Here is an 18317-nt window from a genome sequence, read left to right as displayed (position 1 = left end):
GAATTAGGCTGGATTTTTAAAAGGGACTATCTAATTCTCAATCTGGATCCCTCTGGAGCAGGTCCAGCACACGGAGTGGCTGTTTGCAGTCGAATAAAACGGAGCTGGAATTATTTTTCCCTGAAATCCGTATATATTCTCCAAATCTGCCACTTTCCATTAGGATGCTGCAGAAGCCCTGGGAGAATGACGGCATTTTTATCCAAAAGGTTAAGCAAAACATAATGAATGGAAAAGATGAGCTGTGACAGAACGGAAACGGGAATTTTCTACTTTTGAGAAACATCCAGATATTTAAGGCCTTCTAAATGAACTTGAGATGTTGTGTGAAATCCATTCGGTGTGCAAACACTGGTATGCACTTTTTAAATTCCGAGCAAACCAACCTTTTAAAAAACATTCCACAAGCATTTTTAAGGAGTCACTGCACTGTGTCTGAAACACGCTGCTGCAAAATCCCAACCTGGCAAACCTCCTTGGTGCTGTAGCTCCCTCCCTTCCTTTCCTTCTGGGAGCAGGATGGGATGAGCTGCTCCTGGGGCAGGTGTGGACACACACAACATTCCAAGGCATGTTCCTTTATGAGCTCACACCTCTCCCTGGGCCGTGGGAGGTCATTTCCCTGCTCAGCAGTTGCTGAGGTGACAGGGAATGTCCTTCAGCTGGGTTTTTTGGCTATCACACCCTGCTCACTCTAAGCTGCTTCTTGCAGAGGGGGCATTTCATGCAATCCCATCGTTTTCCCATATCCGAGGCAAAGCCAGGCTGGGGATTCTGATCAGGAGGCAGGAGAGGCCCCATCACTTGTTTGCACGAGGCAGTCACAGGAGAAGGTTCATTCCCCCTCCTGCAGCCCCGTTATTTCAGCAATCTGAAATTTAACTGATGAAAAATGAAACGTTTCCTCCATGGGAAAGCTCCAATGTTTCTTCCATAGGGAAAACACAGGTCTGCACTGCAGAGATCACTCTGAGGGGTCTGTACCTTGCTCTGGGGAATGTGGGGATTTTTCAAACCTGCCAGGAAGTGCTGAGGGCCACGGGGTCAGAATTCACCCACAATTTCTTTGGCTTTCCCCATTGCTGCCTTTTCCAGAGGATTATTCAGATTTGTCCTTCCTTTAGCTGCAGGGCTGGCCCAGGCTGCTGCCCTCCCTGCTTGTGTGGGTGCAAACAGATCTTTGGGAACCAGTACAAACTGGGAGTCTGTAGGGTGATGCTGCTTCACCTCTCCCAGTATGGGCAGAGCCTCCTCACCAGGGCCTGGCAAGAGGGAGCAGACACAACCAGGTGTCACCCAGACCTGGAAAAGGAGCTCTGGATTCAGCTCCTGCCGATCCCACAGGAGAGGACACCTCCCATGCTCTGTTGCCAAGGCCTGGCCGTGTCCATCGCACCCACATCCCACGGGAGCTGCATTTCGGGGTGGGTTGGGCTCCAGGACAGAGCAGACACAACAAGCCCTCCCCAGCCCTGGATAAGGAGCCGTGGGTTCAGCTCCTGCTGATCCTACAGGACAGGACACCTCAAGCAGTGGTTGGCCAAGGCCTGGCTGTGTCCATCACAACCACATCCCCACAGGAGCTGCATTTTGGGGTGGGTTGGGCTCCAGGACAGAGCAGACACTGCCAGGTGTCACCTGGGGCTCTGCAGGCAGCAGAAGCTCCTTGGGCAGGTCCCCAAGGGGACGGGGCTGAGACCTCCTGGCTCTGCCTCGCCCACCAGTACAACCAGTTTGTGCCTGGCACCAGGCAGTGCTGTGGCTGCCACACGGCCCCTCGGAGGCTCTCAGCTTTCAGGGAGGGTGAATGGCTCCGTGAGTGCCCCAGATCCAGCAGAGTCATGTGGCTCCGGCTTTATTTGCTGTTATTGCTGCTTTCAAGTGGAAAATTGATATAATAGCGGTCCTTTCTCAGCACACAGCAGTCTGCACATTTGTACAATGTTCTTTGAGGATGATCAGCAGCCACTGGCATAGAAAAGTGACAGATGCTGTCTGCAAATAATGAGCTGAAGCAGTTTCCTTTGGAAGGCAACTTAAGCGAAGTCCCTTTGAGTTTGAAAAGCCAAAGAGGTTCCCATGCGTCCTCAGAAGCTGCTCAGAAAAGGCATTTTCTAGTGGCTCATGTGGCATAATTATTTTTTAACTGTTTCTCTCACACCAGCTTCTCTGGAGAGAGGGAATGACCCAGTTCCTGTTTACTGAGCATTTCCTACTGGGGACAGGCATGAAGGAGATGAAGTTTATGGCTTATTCTGTCCCCTCCTGCAGTGCTCCATATCTGCACAAGTCACGGTGATGAGCAGCATCACCGTGGATAAAGCGCATCCCACACCTTTGGGATCCTCGCGTTGCTCCTTTGCTGCTCACACCAAAATTGTTCCAGCCCCTGAGGTCTGTGAGGAGTCTCACACGTGTGAGATGGAAGGAAGAGCGCTGGGATGCTCCATCCCGAGCCTTTGATCCTCGCTCCTTCCTCCCTGCTTTTATCGGACACGGCCACAGCCGTGGGCCAGAGGTGCTTTCCCTGATGGAGCTCTAGCAGGTGTTCAAAGCCCTCCCATCACCTCACAGTGCTACAAGAAGCCCAAATTGTTGAAAATGAAGGATTCAGAGTTCCCTAGCTGGACATTTCCAACCCTGTCAGGGAGCTGGAGTTTGCCCTTAAGGATGGAAATCTTGTTTCTGGTGGAATATGGACATTTCTGTACTTGGTATTTTCTGATTATTGCCACAGTCCTGAATCCTAAAGGATGAAATCAGGCTCAGGGAGCCTTTGCTCTTGAGGTCTTGGAGAGATCCAGGACCTTTCTACAGTTCTGTAGGGAACTGATCCTACAAAAGGTACCAGATGGGGCTTCTCTCCAGTAAAAACAGCCCTTGATGAACTGTCCCTCTCATTAGAGGCTTCAGAAAGTCTCTAAGAATCGGTTTTCTTCCAGCCTGCCCTGTTCTCTTGGGCTCCTTTAGCAGTGGAATTCCAAGCAAATCCAAGGTAGGATGCTGCAATTCCCCAGACACTGGCTGGGATTAGTGGTGGGAGCTGTGGTACAGAGCACATTAAACCACAAGCAGATCAAACCAACCATCCCCCAAGGCACCGGCGGGTACAGCTGAGGCCCAGCCTCACTCTTCATTCTCCTTCTTATTTTTAAAGGAATCCTTTGCAAAACCTTTTGTGGTGTTTCTCCCTGGATTTATTTCAGCTCTTTCCTTTCTGTCCCTTTCTGCACGTCTATAGATGAGAAGCATTTCTGGGCAGATTTAGAACCGTGCAATGTTGTGGGACATTAATTAATACTGATAATTATTGATGGATTCTGTAGATGAAACACATATAACAAAGGAGATTAAAATTAAGGGATTCTCTTTAATTGTGGCCTTCCAGTGCCTGAAGGGAGCTACGAGAAAGATGGAGAGAGACTTTCCAAGGGATGGAGGGACAGAACACAGGGAGTGGCTTCAAACTGACAGGGAGCAGGGTTAGATGGGATATTGGGAAGGAATTGTTCCCTGGGAGGGTGCCAGGCCCTGGCACAGGGTGCCCAGAGCAGCTGGGGCTGCCCCTGGATCCCTGGCAGTGCCCAAGGCCAGGTTGGACATTGGGGCTGGGAGCAGCCTGGGACAGTGGGAGGTGTCCCTGCCCATGGCAGGGGTGGCACTGGATCTGGATAATCTTTAGCATCCCTTCCAACCCAAACCATTCCGGGATTTTATGATTCCAAATTCTCTCACAAGAATTCCCTGCAGTTTTGTTGCCTTCAAAACCCCCCAGCTCTGGACTCAAAAGCTGAACTCAGTTTTCATTCAGGGTTGGGGTTTCTTTGGCTGGTTTTGCTCTTGGTTGTTCAGAGGTGATTTTTGCTGATGTCATTTATTTGTTGACTTGGGCTGGAGGTTTTTTTGAGCTCTGTGATGTTCAATGAACTGTACGCGGTGAGATGGAGATCCCTGGCACTGAAGGGATAATCATTCGGTGACAGCAAAGGACAATAAGGTTGCAGAGCAGAGAGAATGAAAAATCCCCATCCCCGAAGTGGCAGAGCAGGGACAATCCATCTCTTGGCCTCGGCTGGCAAGGAGGGAGTTGCGTGGCTGGGGAATAGCCTGCATGGCTCAGGGGAAAAATCAGCATCTCCAAGGAAAATATTCATGCCATCATAGGTCTGGAATAGTTTGGGTGAAAGCAAAACCTCACACAACAGAGCTGGGAGCACTAAAGGCTCTGCAAATGAATCTGCAGGTGCCCAAAGCTGAAGAAAGGGAAAACAAGTGACCATGTGGTGACAGGGTGAGGATTCATCCGACAGCACGTAGGAATCTGGCCTGGAGACAGGCTCCAGGTCTGGAGAGCAGCTCCTCAAACACAACCCCATCACTGTCTCCCTGCAGTCCCTGCATCTGTTGTTATCCTCCTTCAAACTTCCACCCTGAATGGAAGAGACGTCTCCCAGCCGCAGTGACCCCAGAGCAGTGGGGGGACGTGCAGGAGCCCTGCTTTAGGGAGCACTGGGTGCCCGTGGGAGTCCAACCTGCCTGCTCCAGCAGCTGCACAGAGGCCTCAGGACCTGCACTCGCAGGGCACACATTTCCCCCAGAAGAAATGATCTGAAACCAAGTGAGGACAGGGGGACGCTGGTCCGGAGCCAGGGAGAGGCTTAACCCTTCCTCGGCCATGGGGAGGGGGGAGGCTCCAGCCAGGCAGGACATGGATAACGAGCTCTAAAACATCCCTGCACGGAGGCAACCAGACCAAAAGGACAAGGACTGGCCCTGGAGGACGGTTCTACATGTGCAGATGGAAGGTCAAGGCAGCGGCTGGAGGAGGCTGTGAGGCCCTATAAAAGCAGCTCTGAGGACAGGGAGGGGCAGGGGCTTGGCCCCGGCCTCAGGCAGGGACAAACAGCCCCTCTGCATTGTCTTGCGTTATTTTTGTCTCTACTTTGGTGCTTCCAAAGGAAGGCTGAACCCCCTGCTGTCACAGGAGCCACGAGCTGCTTTTGCCTTCTTTTGTCTGCACAATTTCCCAGATGAACGAGCAAAACGGGCCTTTGGGAAAGGGGTCCCATGGGAAAAGCAGCCTCCAGGAGCTGTGTGCCTTTGTTCCCTTTCTCTGTAGGGCTGCAGCACAAGGAAGAGAGAGCTTTGGGTGACCATGAGGGCAAGGGTCCCTGTCCTTGTGGGTGGGGGAGTGGCCGTGTCCTGCTGTGCCCTCTGGGGCTCTGGGTGGGTTCCCAGGGGATGGCGAGCCCAATTTGGGGCCCCGTCTGCCAGGGGAATTGGCTCCTGGTCCAGGCAGACAGATGGGCCAGAGGTTTGAAAGCATCCCCGAGGGCACCAGAGCTGGCTGGAGGGGAGCTGGGCGGGCTGGGAGGGAGCAGGCAGCGTGCAGAGCCCCAGGAGCTCGGGCTGAGCCAGGGAGCGGCGGGAGGAGGAGGCCGGCGGCGCGGCGCAGGATGGATTGCCCGGCATCCGCCCCTCTCCTCACAGCATCCCTGCATCCCTCCCACGGCAGCATCACATCCTCCCCTCCTGCAGCTCCCTGCGCCTGCAGAGGCCTCTGCCTCCTCCACCTCCTCCTGCCTGACTGCCCAGCCGAGAATTAACGGGAATCGTGCCTTACCTTGCCTGCACCTGCTCCGGGGGTCGTGGGCAAGGGCAGCGGCGTTGTCCCGGCGTTCCGGCGGCAGGGGCACTGTCACAGGCTGGCAGAGGTGCAGCAGGTTGCAGACACACAGCAGACACGGGCACGGCTGCCGGGCAGGCTGCACCGTGGGCAAGGCGGGCAGCGTGAGCAGGCTCGGAGCGGCATCGCTGCTGTGGGGACCTCCCCGGGAATAAAACCCACCCGGTGCCAGCTCCTGTGTTCCCTGCTCGTTACCTTGAGCCTGACTGCAGCACAGCCCTGGCTGCCTGCTGCCAGCACAGCTGGCTGCCAGCGATGTACGGAGTGATCGATATGTTTGGCTTTTCATCCATCGTGTGCATCTGCTTTCATGCTTTCGGGATGGCAATGAGATTTGAGGGCAGGTCTGAACTTTGTTCTCGTGTCATTCACCGTCTGTGGCCTGAATGCAGAGTCCAGGCAGCCTCTTGCTGCTCGCCTGGCCCTCTGGAGAGCAGGGTTAATGACAGCCCCTCCTCGTCTCTCCCCCAAAAAGCGCCAGGCTTAGAATACAAAAAATCCGCCCAGCGCAGCCGGGCACTCTCCTCCACAGACAGACACGGCTGTGGAGTGAAAGCCAGAGGAAAAACAGAGCTCCCGGTTTGTTTACTACCTCTTGGCACACATCCATGCCCAGCTTTTTATATCCCGCTGCCAGGCTCTGCAGCCTGGGGGAGCAGGATGAGCTCTGCCCCGGCTCCCGGCGCTCCGGGGGGACCATCCCGGGACCCTGCTGGGCTGAGAGCTGCGGGTGTGCAGCTGCTGCCTGCACGGGGAGTTCCTGAGCCGTAAATACAGGAGTGTGAAGGTGTGTGCTGGGGCGGGAGAAGGGATTTCAGCCCAAGCTGCTCTGGAAAAAGCTCTTCGCTGGGTGTCTGAGCTACCACGGGAAGCAAAGCTGACGTCATTTCTGAGCAGGGAAATTTGTGGAGGTTTCTGGATAGAGGAAGGAGAGGAAGGCTAATCCAGAAGTACTGATACACAGGGCGAGTTTTAGATGTGAACCAAGGCTCACAACAGGAGGTGTTTCGGCAAAGACCTTCATGCCCTGGGTCAAGGGAGCAGCAAGTTTAAAAAAAAGTAAATTTCTGTGAATTTTATTCACAGAATATTAAAATTCCGTGTAAATTTTATTGTTTAAAAAAAAAATTTCTAAAATTTTGTCCCTGTGATGGAGGGAAAATGTGACCATAATGCTGCTTTCACCTAGAAGGTAATTCCAAAATAAGTAACCATAAAAAGAAAGAAATAAAAAAACCCCACTCATTAACATAAACCCAGTTTCACCAAGGACTGACTCCAGCCCTTTTCCAGGGGCATTGACAATGCCAGGACAAGGCCAGGCTGGACGGGGCTTGGAGCAGCCTGGGACAGTGGAAGGCCCATGGCAGGGGTGGAATGGGATGGGCTTTAAGACCCTCCCAACCCAATCATGATTGCATGATTCTATGGCTGTCACTTCCATCCAAGCTCTTCACGCTGTCCCTTCCCCAGTGCTGGCCCCTGGAGTTCCTCCTGTGCAGCAGAACCTGTTTTCCCTCTGGAAGCATCCCAGGATTCATGGGAGCACTCCCCTACCCCTCCTCTCCACCTCCCTCTCCCTCAGACTTCAGAGCTCCCCACAAAGCCCCGCTGCCTGTGCTGGGTGCAGGAAGGGACAAGGTCACTCCCGTTAGGTGCCAATCCCAACACGTGAGTGGTTCCTGGTTCCCCAGCCAGGCAGGATGAGTGGGAATTCTCTTTCCAGCACTCACAGGAATTATTTCAAGTCAAGGTGGCCAAGCCCTGGTGTTTCATGGTGGAGGTTTTGGTTGGGGTGTGGTTGAGGTTATTGATTCATGTTCAGATCAGTTACTGTAATAAAGGGAGTAAAGAATGCGGGAGCTGTTAGGAAACAGGGTTAATCCAAATAATCAGCTTTCCTGGGATGGGAATGGCCTGGATCCTGCAGCACACGAACGAGGCTGGAAGCTGCAGCACCATGCTGGCTGTGGGTGTGTGTGGCATTAGCAGGAACAGTGGCACAGACACCGTGCAAGGAAGGCGCCTGCACGTGTCAGCTCATTCCTCACTGTGTTCGCATTTCCCTCCTTTCCTTCTTTTCCAGGAACAAGGAAAAAATATCCTTGAGGCCCCTTTTAAAGAGTCTCAAGCATCCAAGTGATGCTTTAACAGCAGCCTCAAGGGCAAGTTTAGAGGCCAAGTATGGCCAAAGAATTTCCAGGGCCCAGCACAGGGAGGAGCTGGAGCTGCTGGAGAGAGCCCAGAGGAGGCTCCAGGATGAGCAGAGGGATGGAGCAGCTCTGCTGGGAGGAAAGGCTGCGAGAGCTGGGGGTGTTCACCTGGAGAGGAGAAGCTCTGGGGTGACCTCAGTGTGGCCTTGCAGGGCCTGAAGGAGCTGCAGGAAAGATGGGGAGAGAGGATTTCCAAGGGCTGGAGGGAGGGACAGGACACAGGGAATGGCTTCAGACTGAAGGACTGTAGGGTTAGATGGGATATTGGGCAGGAATTGTTTCCTGGGAGGGTGCCAGGCCCTGGCACAGGGTGCCCAGAGCAGCTGGGGCTGCCCCTGGATCCCTGGCAGTGCCCAAGGCCAGGCTGGACATTGGGGCTGGGAGCAGCCTGGGACAGTGGGAGGTGTCCCTGTCCAAAGATTTTATGATTCTGTGATTCTCTTATTTCTGGGATGTCTCAGAGGTGACCCAGAGGGAAATCCCTGAGGGACAGGTACTGCCTCCATCCATCCTGCCTGGCCTTGGAATGATGAAACATGGCAGGTATTGGACAAATCCCAAATCTCGGGGTGGAAATGCCCCTGTGGGGTTTGCTGTAGGACCAGGTGTGTTTGAGGCACTGCAAGGTCTTGGGTTGGAGAACTCCTGGGAGAGGATGGATTTGGGTTCCTGGGAGAGGATGGATTTAGGTTCCTGGGAGAGGATGGATTTGGGTTCCTGGGAGAGGACAGATTCAGGCTCTGCAGTGGCTCCCCGCAGTCCTGCAGCCCTTGCAGGGTTTGTTAAGGGTTTGTTCCCGTTCCTCACAGCTGTTCCAAGAGCAGTGCCTGGCGTTCTCAGAACTGCTCTTAAAACATTACCATATTTATAAGTAATGCCCTAATTTGAAGGGATATCGAGTTCTTTTGGATGTAAGTAGTTATTAATTACAATGCAACAGGAAAATTCATTAGGGAATAGAATCAAACTTTCAATTAATGTCATTTTTATCCGGGAACATTAGATGAGCTGCTTTTTTTTTTTTTTCCTTGCCTTTAACAAGGATCTGGAAACATTTGCTAATTTCCAACTATTATAGTTCCTTCTATGAAATAATGTGAGCTCTCATTTGCATATAAGAAAACATTCTCTGTATTCACTGTGACTCTGAGCTGCCCTATTTATATCAGGAAATTGAGCTGAAGACTCCCTGTGCATTTCAAGGGGAGGCTTTTCTCCTGCAGAAGAGCAGAACATTTTTCCAGGCCCTCACTGAACTCGGGAAGTTATTTTGGGAGGCTCTAACCCTGGGCTCATTATTCTGGGGGGCTCTAACCCTGGGCTCTGCACGAGGCTTAGCAGAGGGGCTGAGGAAAAGCTCAGGGGGTTTCTCGCTGAGTGTTCCACAAACATTTCCCTTGGTCTTTCTTTGAAGTGCTCTCTGCACTTCTTGTTCCAAATCTTTTACTTTCAATTTCGTTTTCAGCCTCAAAGCCAAACCTGCTTGATGCAACAAAGAGCCTTCAGGTCCCAGGTGTGAGTTCCTTATCACCTCAAACTGAACAAATCAGCACCTCCAGTCTCCTTTTGTCGGGAACTTCTTTTCTTTTCTGATCTGTGAACATTTTCAGGTCCAGCTTAGCTTTTGTTCTGTTGTTTCTATACCTAAGAGGCCATTCCACAGCATCCCCAGCTGCAAGTTCTTGGAAAATGGATCTTCAGTGCTGTTCTGTGTCCATCTAAGCTCTGAATGGTTGATTTTGGTTATAACTCTGTTCTTCTGATGAATCCTGAACAGCCACAGGAAAAAAGTCTTGCAGAGGCTCCCTTTGTTCCCTCCTTCAGAGCTCTGATCCACATCTTTTGTCTCCCAGGTTTCCATGTTGGTTGTTGCTGCAACCATCAGATAAATCACCTGCATAAAAGAAAAAAATTAAAAGGAGCAATAGCAGTAATCACCACCCCATTAATGATCTAAATGCTGAGGGCAGGACAAGGCAGATAATTAATTTCAATTTTTAAAGCAGAGAAATCCATCAGTGTTTCATTTGATCCCAGACAGTTTTATTTTGATTTTATAGTCCAAAAAAACCATTTCAGGTCCTTGAAAAATAACTTTATTAATTTGGTCCTGAGCTTTCTCCAGTGATTAAAAAAAAAAATTCCCAGTTCAAAAATCCCTCTTCCCTTGCCCCATTATCTTATGAGGAGAGGAGCCCCAGGCCATGGGATAAAGGAGAACAAAAAGACGCTTTGGGTAAGGGACAGGGATTTCTCAGAGAAACCCTTTTCAGATAAAACCTCTGGGTAGCTAAGCCTGGGGTTCAGCTCTCAGAGCCATCCCCCTCCCACCGAGGGCATTACAAAGAGCTGGCAAAGGCAGCCCCAGAGCGGCCCTGCCCCTGGCAGGATGCTCCTGAGCCGGGAGCTGCAGGGAGGGAATGTCAGGGAGGAAATGTCCCGGCAGTGGTCGAGGGATGGAGGGCTCCTTGTGGGCACCCCAATATCCCTGACCCCCACATCCAGCTCCCCGAGGGTGAAGAGGTGCAGCAGCATCGCCAAAAGCTCCGGGTGCTGTGTAGGACTCCCAGGCTGACCTGGGCAGCTCCTGCCTCTCCCCACACCTTTCTCCTGCCCTTCAGCTTCGCTCCAGTCACTTCTCCTCTCCCCAGGCCAGCCTGTTCCAGGCTTTTGTTCTGTCGTTGGATGGAAACTTCCTTCAGTTTTCCACTCGGAATTTATTCATGGCTAGTGCCTCCTTTCTGTTCTCGTGCCAAGTTTGTCTGTTAGATCTTCTCCCTCCCCAGCACTTTCCCTGCCCACATTTATTTATAGAAAGCAATCTTTGCTTTTTTTTTTTTTTTCTTTCATTTCTGCCTAATTTCTTTTCCCCCACAGAACCCTTTAAGCTCTTCCTTACCGTAGCAAAGCCTGGCTTTTGGCCAGTTGTCCAGCCTTGCTCTGCACCCACATTTTAGAGCTGTGCTCCTCAGCCCTCCCTGGACTTGGAGGTTCCTCGGGGCGAGCAGGAGTTGTCAGCAGCTTGTTTTTCTTGGTGAGCCTCAGCAGAGCCTTTCAGCTGTCTCTGAGCCCTGTGTTTTTCTTGTCAGGGTAATGTGCTTAGTAACAACACCTACCACTTTCCCATGTCACACTCTGCACTCCTCCGTCAGCCACGCAGTGACTGGCACGGCAACACAAAGAAATTGCTTTTAACCAGCCAGGGGAAAATGCTGCTTTCTTAAATAACCCCTGCCTCCTCCAGGTAGCTCTGCAGGTCACAGCATTCCAGCGCTTTGGTGACTCACAGCTCTCCCACCTGGCAATTATAAGCTCAAAACAATTACTGAAGCCTTAAACAAACCTTTTTTTGGGTGCAGGAAGCTCAGTGACACCTTGCCAGTGAGTGCAGGTCTGCTGGAGTCACTGCTGCTTGGTAAAAATGCCGTGGCTTGAAGCGAGAAAAGTATAAATAGAGATTTTAATATAACTCAGTAATACATCACTGATGTTTTACAGATGAGGAGGGATAATATATTGTGATAATATAATAACAGTTCCTGGGAAAAGTGTATTTTTGGATGAAAAGTGAGAAGAAAAAAAACCAAACGTGTTTTGAGAATTGAAGAATGTTTCGAGTTTTCAAAACACAGAACCCAACAGGAGGATATTTCAAAAGGAATTTAGTTGTTCAAGGGAGATGTTTGTTCCCTTTGAAAAGATTATTCCCCTTCCAACACTGGTTTTGGGCAGCCCTGTCCAGCTGGTTGTGGCTGAAAGAAAAACCAAAGGAGGCTCAGGAAGGGGAGCTGGGCTGGTCCCAAGCACGGCCCCGCCTGGGAGTGTTCCTGTTTCCAGCTCGCTGTGGGAATATTCCCATTTTTATGCTAAAACTGCATCTGCTGGGTACCCAAGCTCCACCTCTGGAGCATCCCTGGCTCTGTGCTCTCAGCTTGGCACTCCGGGGACATGGACCACGTTCTCCTGGAGCTGGGGAGCTCAAGGGTCTTGCAACTTTTGGGGTTTTTTCCTGGAAAGGCAGGACTGGGGAAGAGTTTGGGAAACTCTGGGAGCCAAGCTGACCTTGAAAACGTGGGAAGTGGCAGCACCGTGGGCAGGGAGGGAGTGAGGGAGAGTTCAGAGCCTTCCCTGCAGTCACCCAGCGAAGAGCTGAGAGCACATCCCGGTGAATCCACCCAGGGCAGGCTTGTGCTCCCAGCTGTGGAGCAGGGAATGGGCGCACAGGCTGCACACGGAGCACAAGGAGGGCAGGTGCTCACTCCAAGGCCCCCAAATGTCTCCTGGCACAAATCCTGGACAGCCTGGAAGCTTTTTCCATGACTCCAGGATGGGCCAGCAGTGCAGGATGCAAACTGGCACACAGATAATCAGCTCTAATTATCTAAATAATATCTAAATTTACAGGTTTAAAAACCTGTAAAGATCAGGTTTTGTCAAACAGGAGGTAAAATGTAGCATCTCACTTAAGCCAGAGGAACACTGGGAGATGTTAGCACAGAGATTTTAATACTCAACTAATTAAAAAAAAAAAATCCATCTCTCCCACTCCAGGGGGATTTGATTCCTTTTTTTTGTGCGGGCTGGAGGTACCACAGCATTTGCAGATGATGTAATTAACCTGACCTATTTGGTGGCTCCATATTAATGTTTCTTTGGGATGGATTTACAAGAAAGCCTCATTATTAAAGACTTCAGAACAAGATTTATTATTATTATCTCGTTTCTCCCCATTCATTATTCCCTTCTCCTCAGCTGGAAGTGAATCAGGACCCCCAGGTGCTTTCCCTGTGGCTCCCAGGGATCTGGAGGAGACTGCTGAGCCTGACCTCCGTGCTTTGCAATTTTCTGCCTTGCAAAGTGGGTGCAGAGCTCCAAGCACTCCAGACTTGCACCAGGTTTACGTAATCCATCCAAAGAGCCGGAGCAGAGCTGGGCGAGCAAAGGGCTGGGAATTCTGCAGCTGCTACAGATTGTTATTCATGGGCACCTTTCTTCTGGCAGCTCCAACCCCAACCCCACAGCTCCCACTGCCTGCAGTGCACTGGAACATTTTCAAAGGCACCACGTCGGGCTGGCGCCCGGGAGGCTCCGAGGGCAGCGCGAGGTTGTTCATTAATCCCCATTTGTAAAAGCTGCCAAATCCCCGAGCTCAGCACTGCTTTCAGCTGCAAGGGGGTTTTTTTTTGGACTACAATGGGTTTAGAGAGAATTCTCTATCAGAATCAGAGCATAACATTCAAACTTTTTTTCCCCCCCTAGAACAAACTGTTACAGAGGGAACTGCAGACAGATTTCTATACCTGACTTAACTTCAAAGAGTAGAGCTCAGCCCAAACCCCACGGCAGGCTTGGTTTCATTGATTGCCAAGGGCAGAACATTCTTAATGCATTGGTATTAAATAAACAGATGGGAAACTAACCCGAGATTTAAATTTCTGTTGAGATAATGTCGAAAGTTTATTGACCCAAGGGTGCTGGTGACTGAGTTACTGCTCCACATCAATAGCTGTGGCCAGGCCTTCTGTAGGACACTGAGGAATGGGCTCAATATTTTGATGCCTCGGTTGGAAGTAAATTTTAAGGCCCAACAGCAAATGTGCTTTGTTTGGTCCACTGGGAATCCGTCTTTAGATACAGTTCAGCCCCTGCTTTCCTCCAGCACAGGGTCCAGCCATGAGGACAGGACAGAGAATATTCCAGAGGGTGCCAAGGACCAAATTCCAGTCTCTCTGAGCACAGGATGCTGAATAGGGCCAGCAGTGCCACACATAACCCCAGTTTAACCAGCAGAAATTGTTCTCCTGGGTCTGGCTGGGCCCTTCCTGGCAGCAGGAGATCTCTGCTGGACACAGTGCAGAGCTGTCCCTCTGTGTTATGCCTGTGCACTGGGAACTCCTCCTGTCACTGGACACAGGAGATTTATTGAAGAGATGAGGCGGCCCCGGAACCCCGTCCCTGCAGGAATTAATTGGCCGCTGCTGGAAAGCGCAGCAGCAGCGTTTTGAGAGACATTATCTGCTGTCCTGCTTGGATTAAGAATTCATAAGGGCAGAAATCATTCCACGGGCTTTGTTTTGCTCTAAGTTGTACTTTTACACAAATTATCTGAGGAGAGAGGCTGATTAATGACAGGGAAAGAGTGAGCTCAGGAGACGATCCATCTCTTCTCTATCTCATCTCTCCCAGCTTGCAGCCTGCAGGACAGTGCAGCGAGAGCAAAGCAAACGCTCCAGCTCCTGCCTGGGGCTCCTTGCCCGTTTCCCGTGGCTCACTGGAGTTGCAATAAACACAGACTGCTGTAAGAAGCTGTCAGAGCTGAGGCCAGAGGACAGAAACTGTCACTCCCAGCAGCATCTCTATCCTGCTCAGAGCTGGTACCACGGCAGGAGGCTGCTGTGCCATGTCCTGAGCACCTGGCACCTGCTCCAGGTATCCACTGGATTTTCAGGAGTGAGATGGATGGATGTGATTGCCTTGTCTGTGTCCTGCAAACCCTTATATAACTGGGTTTTATGTCACATGCCCCCATCCTTAAGATTTTGGATCCTATCCCAGCTTCCCAAGCATGGTGATAGTGGTTGGAGTGAGCTGGAGCGGTGATGGGACAGAGGGGCAGGAGGGTGACACCGGCGTTTTCCAGATGAATTAGAGCCTTCATTTCAATATTTGCAAGGCCACACTGTCTTCCCATCCCTTGTCTGGACGTGCCACTCAGTGCTCTGGGCTGGTGACAAGGTGGGGATCGGGCACAGCTTGGACTCAATGACCTTGAAGGACTTTTCTAACCTGAATAATTCTGTGATTCTATAGAAGCTCCTGAGCTGGGAGGGCCCCACAGGATCATGGATCCAGCTCCTGGCCCTGCCCAGACACCCCAACAACCCCACCCTGGGCATCCCTGGCAGCGCTGTCCCAACGCTCCTGGAGCTCTGGCAGCCTCGGGGCCGTGCCCATTCCCTGGGGAGCCTGGGCAGTGCCCAGCACCCTCTGGGGAAGAACCTTTCCCTGATCTCCAACCCAGGCCCAGCTCCAGCCACTCCCTGGGGTCACCAGAGAGAATAAATGACCCCTGAGAGCCTCTCCCTTTGTGGGTCATCTCCAGTGACCCACCCGGAGCACTGAGTGGGGATCCCCATCCCAGCAGATGCTCCTGCCCCAGCCTGGCCTGGTTTGCCTGGAGAGGATCAGCAGGAGCACAGAGCCCCCTCTGCTCTGGCTGCAGAACGAGCTATAGAGAATGGACTCCAGTGAAATGAAGCTCAGAAAATGAGCTCTTCAATGGAACAGAGCAGAGCTGCAGGGACTGCAATTAGACCAGATCAAAAGTGTCAAGTGAAAGGACAGGCTGAGCTTAAAATGTGCAGAACTTAGAATGGAATCGCAACATTCCAGAGCTGCTGTGAGGATCAGAGCTGCAGCCTCTGCCCCACAAAGGCATTTTGCCACCATTCCAGGTACCTGGAGAACCAGGATTGGGATATCAGTATGCAGGAAGGAATCAAAGCAATGAATCTGCTAACAAATGAGAATTGCAAGAATAATTGATTCCGGGAGAGGAACACAGCAAACAAAGCCCAACAAATTCCTTTCTGCGGAACATTCTTGCTTCCAAAAAAGCACCATTTGGAAACACCACTTCACAGAAAAGGGGGAGGGGAGACAGTGATGGTGTGACCTCTGCTAAGACCTTGACTTTGTATCTGTAGAGGAGCTGGCAAAAAGTCCATGAGGTTCTTCCCTGGAAGGGTGGGCAGGCCCTAGCACAGGTTTTCCAGAGCAGCTGTGGCTGCCCCTGGATCCCTGGCAGTGCCCAAGGCCAGGCTGGACATTGGGGCTTGGAGCAGCCTGGGACAGTGGGAGGTGTCCCTGCATGGAATGAGATGAGTTTTAAGGTCCCTTCCAACCCAAACCATCCCAGGATTCTGTAACTTGGGGGCTGAATGTGGGGGCTGGTTTCTGTGAGGTTGAGGTGGAAAAAAAGAGCAGGAGAAGGAAGCGAAGGAGGTGGAGGGAGCTCCAGACCTCCACCAACCCTGAGATGGGGAAGGGCCAAGTTGCAGTGCAGACAGCAAGAGGATTTTGTGGAAGGTCATAAAATGATGAGGGGAGAGAGAAAGCAGGAGATGATCCCAGAGAACAGAGCCAGAAATCTTTGATGCAAAGGGTTGAGTGCTGGCCGTGGCCTGCACAGACACGGTGAGAATGGGGCAGAAGGGTCAGGGGTGGTGGAAAGGTCTCACAACCTGCAAACCTCCCAAAGTGGGAATCCCACATCAGGCTGGTTTGAAATGCTGCATCATCTCCATCCTAACAGGGAAAGGGGCGGCTGAATTACCTATGAAACAGAATAATCAAAAGTGATCTTTGCAGCTCAGAGGCAGCAGCTGAACGACCACAAGGGAAGCCAAAGGCAGATATTAGCTCCCTGATTTAAAATTAAAACAATTGATCAATTGTCCTTGCTGGAATTAATAGCAAAACAAACAGGCCTGCAATATTAAACTGAAATTCACTGCCTGGATCCAAATGTATGGGGGCTCTCAGGACAATCCTGGATATTTATTATGGCTGAATGAATTGCATTTTTATACATAAAATGAAGATATTGGGCAGTTTGAAAAATCAAGGTCATTCTGAAAAGAATGGGGATTTTTGGATTTATGTTTTGAAAGTGTGGGAATCCGGAGTTTGCGGACTCAAACTCAGTGCAGCCGGGAATGGCAGCGGTGTCTGGCGGCGAGGACAGGGAGTTTCAGTCATTTTTATACTGCAATCAAAGAATCTGCAGCTTCTGTGCTCTGGGTGAGGAGAGGGGGCTCTGGTGTTGAGTGTGATCAGCCCCTCATGGGTTTGGCTGGAGCCTTTGTGGCAGAATTGATTGGGATTTGGGATGGAATTGGGGTTGAATTTCTCCTCCTGGTCCCTGAGTGAGTCTGTGCTCACTGGGGAGCTCGGGGTACCTGGGCTGGGCTCACACCTGGGGGTGCTCACTGGGAACAGGAAAGGCACAACAAAGGGGATGTGGCCAAACACTGCTCAGCACTGCAAAGGGGCAGAGGGGAACCTCACACTCACCCAATCCCAGACTGGTCTGGGTTAGAGGGACCTTAAAGCCCATCCAGTGCCACCCCTGCCATGGCAGGGACACCTCCCACTGTCCCAGGCTGCTCCCAGCCCCAATGTCCAGCCTGGCCTTGGGCACTGCCAGGGATCCAGGGGCAGCCACAGCTGCTCTGGGAATTCCATCCCAGTCCCTCCCCACCCTCACAGGGAGGAATTCCTTCCCAATATCCCATCTAACCCTGCCCTCTGGCAGTGGGAAGCCATTTCCCCCTTGTCCTGTCACTCCGTGGAAAACATGGAACTCACTGGGGATGTAGCACTAAGTTGCCTTTTGGAGAGAACAGCGATGGGAACCTCAGGGAAAAGTTTGGGTTCAGTAAAATAAAAAGCAGCAGAACGTCCCTGCAGAGCCTTTGAATGGAGTCACATCAGGAGGAATTAATAACCCAGGCCTGGCTTACTCCGTGTGCAATTCCCTGTAGGATTTAACCCCTCCTTGGATCCTCCTTCCAAGGATGTGACCCAAGGTGTGCTCTGTGGTTCTTGCTGGGCTGTCAGCACTCAGGAGCTGCCCCTGGACTGGCATTTCCCGGGATGTGGGTTCAGAGAAGGGCTCCAGCAGGAGCTGAGGGCTGGGCTGGGCTTCCCGCCTGGAATCAGTGCCTCACTTCCAGCTGGGAGATTTTTGGCCTGTGTTTAACAGCGTGTTTCATTGCAAATTCCGTGTTTCCCTTTAAATGACAATTGAAAGATGTTTCATAATGAGCTAGCTCTGAATGAAAATACAAATGACTTCCCCTGAAGGACCTCGATATGAAACATTTCATCTGGAGTGGAGGGAATGTCTTCTTTGCTTTTCTTTGCCTTAAACAGATCAGCAAAACAAAGATGAGTTAATAGAATTGATTCTTCCATTTTTTTAAATAAAAAATTCAGGCATTTGCAAAATGCTGCAAATAAAAAAAAAATTGCAGCTCCAGTGCACTTAACCAAGACACTTCCTAGGGATTTCTAAACTCCAGATGCATTTCCTCCTTCCTGTTCCTCAACTCCACAACTCCAGTTCCTCTGCCACCTCTCGGAGCTCCTTCTTGATGACTTGGAAGAGTCTCAGGGATGAGCTTTCCCCGTGTGCCATGCAGGACAAGTTCCCTTTGGAGCTGTACCCGCCCATAATTGAGCAGAGAATTATGAGCTGGGGCAGATGTGGGGCCGTGGTTCCCCTGGCTGAACATGCATTTCTCTGGCAGGGTATCATCCTCACACCAGTATAAATCAGGAATTTCTCCTTAGCAATGATGATTTCACAGCCTTGTGCTAGTTACTGTTTCCCCATTTGTGCCAGTTTTGCACCA

General features: G+C 51.3%; 1 protein-coding gene and 1 long non-coding RNA gene across 2 annotated transcripts in view; one reads left to right on the top strand and one right to left on the bottom strand.

Moving 5' to 3' along the window:
- The window catches only part of LOC121661671, a 30790-nt gene extending 24585 nt beyond the window's left edge, over positions 1-6205 (bottom strand). Inside the window, exon 1 of the long non-coding RNA XR_006015066.1 lies at positions 5624-6205. This is a non-coding gene — a long non-coding RNA (uncharacterized LOC121661671). The remainder of the gene's footprint in view (positions 1-5623) is intronic.
- The window catches only part of SHISA6 (shisa family member 6), a gene marked incomplete at its 5' end in the record, with an annotated part of 180334 nt that overhangs the window by 64145 nt on the left and 97872 nt on the right, over positions 1-18317 (top strand). The window lies entirely within an intron of this gene.

This window comes from Corvus kubaryi, unplaced genomic scaffold, assembly GCF_017639235.1.
Source record: "Corvus kubaryi isolate FWS band 111438036 unplaced genomic scaffold, C.kubaryi_AGA036_p1.0 37187, whole genome shotgun sequence".
Taxonomy (NCBI): Eukaryota; Metazoa; Chordata; class Aves; order Passeriformes; family Corvidae; genus Corvus; species Corvus kubaryi.
Note: the sequence above shows the minus strand (reverse complement) of the source record. Positions and strands in the feature narration are given on the sequence as shown.